General features: G+C 48.6%; 7 non-coding genes and 3 pseudogenes across 7 annotated transcripts; all 10 read right to left on the bottom strand.

The window, feature by feature from the left end:
• Window positions 1-139: 139 nt before the first annotated feature.
• On the bottom strand, window positions 140-258 carry LOC125854080 (5S ribosomal RNA). Its single transcript, XR_007445370.1, has one exon. It is a non-coding gene; the product is annotated as a 5S ribosomal RNA (ribosomal RNA).
• Window positions 259-472: 214 nt separating this feature from the next.
• LOC125854106 (5S ribosomal RNA) lies at window positions 473-591 on the bottom strand (annotated as a pseudogene).
• A 213-nt stretch (window positions 592-804) lies between these two features.
• LOC125854085 (5S ribosomal RNA) lies at window positions 805-922 on the bottom strand. Its single transcript, XR_007445374.1, has one exon. It is a non-coding gene; the product is annotated as a 5S ribosomal RNA (ribosomal RNA).
• A 214-nt stretch (window positions 923-1,136) lies between these two features.
• Window positions 1,137-1,255, bottom strand: LOC125854102 (5S ribosomal RNA). The gene has a single exon (XR_007445388.1). It is a non-coding gene; the product is annotated as a 5S ribosomal RNA (ribosomal RNA).
• Window positions 1,256-1,469: 214 nt separating this feature from the next.
• Window positions 1,470-1,588, bottom strand: LOC125854088 (5S ribosomal RNA). Its single transcript, XR_007445377.1, has one exon. It is a non-coding gene; the product is annotated as a 5S ribosomal RNA (ribosomal RNA).
• Window positions 1,589-1,802: 214 nt separating this feature from the next.
• Window positions 1,803-1,921, bottom strand: LOC125854096 (5S ribosomal RNA). The gene has a single exon (XR_007445385.1). It is a non-coding gene; the product is annotated as a 5S ribosomal RNA (ribosomal RNA).
• Window positions 1,922-2,296: 375 nt separating this feature from the next.
• LOC125853973 (5S ribosomal RNA) lies at window positions 2,297-2,415 on the bottom strand. The gene has a single exon (XR_007445273.1). It is a non-coding gene; the product is annotated as a 5S ribosomal RNA (ribosomal RNA).
• Window positions 2,416-2,629: 214 nt separating this feature from the next.
• Window positions 2,630-2,748, bottom strand: LOC125853923 (5S ribosomal RNA; annotated as a pseudogene).
• A 224-nt stretch (window positions 2,749-2,972) lies between these two features.
• Window positions 2,973-3,089, bottom strand: LOC125854066 (5S ribosomal RNA). The gene has a single exon (XR_007445357.1). It is a non-coding gene; the product is annotated as a 5S ribosomal RNA (ribosomal RNA).
• Window positions 3,090-3,302: 213 nt separating this feature from the next.
• LOC125853925 (5S ribosomal RNA) lies at window positions 3,303-3,421 on the bottom strand (annotated as a pseudogene).
• Between the last annotated feature and the right edge of the window lie 15 nt (window positions 3,422-3,436).

Below are 3,436 nucleotides of genomic sequence, written 5' to 3'. Positions count from 1 at the left end.
CCTTCACGCGCACCGACGCATAACGCCCCCTGTCACGCCCATCCTCCACGCCCCCATCACCTGTCCTAACGACGTCGTTCCTGCAAAAAATAAATATTTATATTTTTTCAATTACACGTCCGAATTTCGTCAAATAGGAGGGATGCAACACGAGGACCTCCAAGGGGGTCACCCATCTTAGTACTAGTCTCGCCCAAGCACGCTTAACTTTTTAGTTCTGATGGGATACGATGCGTTAGTGCCGGTATGACCGCATCCATTATTCATAGCACTCTAAATTCTATCAAATACCTCCTTTCTCCCAATGCCCTAGCCTGCTCCCCGCAGACCAAGCCGCCACGCGCAACGACGCATGACGCCGCCCGTCACACCCATCCTCAACGCCCCTATCACCTGTCATAACGTATTCGTTCCTGCAAAAAATAAATAAATATATATTTTCCATTACACGACCGAATTTCGATAAAAAGGAGGGATGCAACACGAGGAATTCCTAGGGGGTCACCCGTCCTAGTACTACTCTCGCCCAAGCACGCATAACTTCGGAGTTCTGATGGGATCCGGTCCGTTAAGGCTGTTGTAATCGCATCCATCATCCATAGCACTCTAAATTCTATTAGGCACCTCCTTCCTCCCAACACCCGATCCAGTGCCCCGCCGACCTAGCCTACACGCGCACCGACGCATGACGCAGCCCTTTACGCCCATCTCAACGCCCCAATCACCTGTACTAACGACCTCGTTCCTGCAAAAAATAAATAAATATATTCTTTGAATTACACGACCGAATTTCGACAAAAACGAGGGACGCAACACGATGACTTCCAAAGGGGTCACCCATCCTAATACTATCTCGCCCAAGCACGCTTAACTTCGGAGTTTTGATGGAATCCGGTGCGTTAGTGCTAGTATGATCGCATCCATAATTCATAGCACTCTAAATTCTATTAAACACCTCTTTCCTCCTAACGCCATAGCCTGACCCCCACCTACCTCGCCTCCACGTGCACCGATGCATGACGCCCCCCGTCACGCCCATACTCCACGCCCCCATCACCTGTCATAATGACATCGTTCGTGCAAAAAATAAGTAAATAGATTTTTTGAATTACACATCCGAATTTCGACAAAAAGGAGGGATGCAATACGAGGACCTCCAAGGGGGTCACCCATCCTAGTACTACTCTCGCGCAAGCACGCTTAACTTCGGAGTTCTGATGGGATCCGGTGCGTTAGTGCTGGTATGATCGCATCCATCATTCATAACTAACAAAATTCTACCAAACAACTACTTCCTCGCAGCATCCTATCCTGCCCCCCGCAGACCTAGCCTCCATGCGCACCGACGAATGACACCGCCCGTCAGCCCCATCCTCAACGTCCCTATCACCTGTCTTAACGACGTCGTTCCTGTAAAAAATAAATAAATATATTTTTTCCATTACACGACCGAATTTCCACAAAAAGAGGGGATACAACAAGAAGACTTCCCGGGGGGTCACCTATCCTAGTACTACTCTCGCCCAAGCACGCTTAACTTCGGAGTTCTGATGGGATCTGATGCGTTAGTGCTGGTATAATCGCATCCATCTTTCTTAGCACTCTAAATTCCATGGGGCACCTCCTTCCTCCGAACAGCTTAGCCTGCCCCCCGCAGACCTATCCTCTACGCGCAACAACGCATGACGCCGCCAGTCACGCCCATCCTCAACGCCACCATCACCTGTATTAATGACGTCGTTCCTGCAAAAAATAAATAAATATATTTTTACAATTACACGAACGAATTTCGACAAAAAGGCGGTATGCAACACGAGGACTTCCCAGGAGGTCACCCATCCTAGTACTACTCTCGACCAACCATGCTTAACTTCGGATTTCTGATGGGATCCGATGCGTTAGTGCTGGTATGATCTCATCCATCATTCATAGCACTCTAAATTCTATTGAACACTTACTTCCTCCCAACGCCATAGCCTACCCCCAGCCGACCTAGCCTCCACGCATACCGTCGAATGACACCCCCCGTCACGCCCATCCTCAACGCCCACATCACCTGTCCTAACTACGTCGTTCCTGCACAAAATAAATAAATATATTTTTTCAATTACACGTCCGAATTTCGACAGAAAGGTAGCCAGCCCCCAGCCGACCTAGCCTCTACGCATACTGACGATTGACGCCCCCCGTCACGCCCATCCTCAATGCTCCCATCACCTGTCTTAACGACGTCTTTCCTACACAAAATAAATAAATATATTTTTTCAATTACATATCTGAATTTCGACAAAAAGGGTGGATGCAGCACGAGGACTTCCCTGGGGGTCACCCATCCTAGTACTACTCTCGCCCAAGAACGCTTAGCTTTGGAGTTCTGATGGGATCCAGTGCGTTAGTGCTGGTATGATCACATCCATCATTCATAGCACTCTAAATTCTATTAGGAACCTCCTTCCTCCCAACGCCCTATCCTGCCCCCAGCCGACCTAGCCTCCATGCGCACCGACATATGATGCCCCCCGTCACGCCAATCCTCAACGCGCCCATCATCTGTCCTCACGACGTCGTTCCTGCAAAAAATAAATAAATATATTATTTCAATTACACGACTGAATTTCGAAATAAAGGATGGATGCAGCACTAGGACTTCCAAGGGGGTCACCCATCCTAGTAATACTTTCACCCTAGTACGCTTAGCTTCGGAGTTCTGATGGGATCCGATGCGTTAGAGCTGGTATGATCGCATCTATCATTCATAGCACTCTAAATTTTATGAAACACTTCCTTCCTCCCAACGCTCTAGCCTGCCCCCCACCCCCCCTCGACCTAGCCTCCACGAGCACCGACGCATGACGCCCCCAGTCAAACCCATTTTCAACGCCCCCATCACGTGTCCTAACGATGTCTTTCCTGCAAACAATAAATAAATATACTTTTTCAATTACACAACCGAATATAGACAAAAAGGAGGGATGATGCAACACGAGGACTTCCCTGGGTCACCTATCCTAGTACTACTCTCGCCCAAGCACGCTTAACTTCGGAGTTCTGATGGGATCCAGTGCGTTAGTGCTGGTATGATCGCATCCATTATTCATAGCACTCTAAATTATATTAAACACCACATTCCTCCCAACACCCTAGCCTGCCCCCCACAGACATAGCCTCCACGCGCACCGACGCATGACGCCGCCCATCACGCCCATACACAACGCCCCCATCACCTGTACTAACAACGTCATTCCTGCAAAAAAAAATATATATATTCTTTCAATTACACGATCGACTTTCGACAAAAATGAGGGATGCAACACAAGGACCTCCCAAGGAGTCACCCATCCTAGTACAACTCTTGCCCAAACGCGCTTAGCTTCGGGGTTCTGATAGGATCGGGTGCCTTAAGCCTGCTATAATCGCATCCATCATTCATAGCACT

The sequence above is a fragment of the Solanum stenotomum genome, chromosome 1 (genome assembly GCF_019186545.1).
Source record: "Solanum stenotomum isolate F172 chromosome 1, ASM1918654v1, whole genome shotgun sequence".
NCBI lineage: Eukaryota > Viridiplantae > Streptophyta > Magnoliopsida > Solanales > Solanaceae > Solanum > Solanum stenotomum.
Note: the sequence above shows the minus strand (reverse complement) of the source record. Positions and strands in the feature narration are given on the sequence as shown.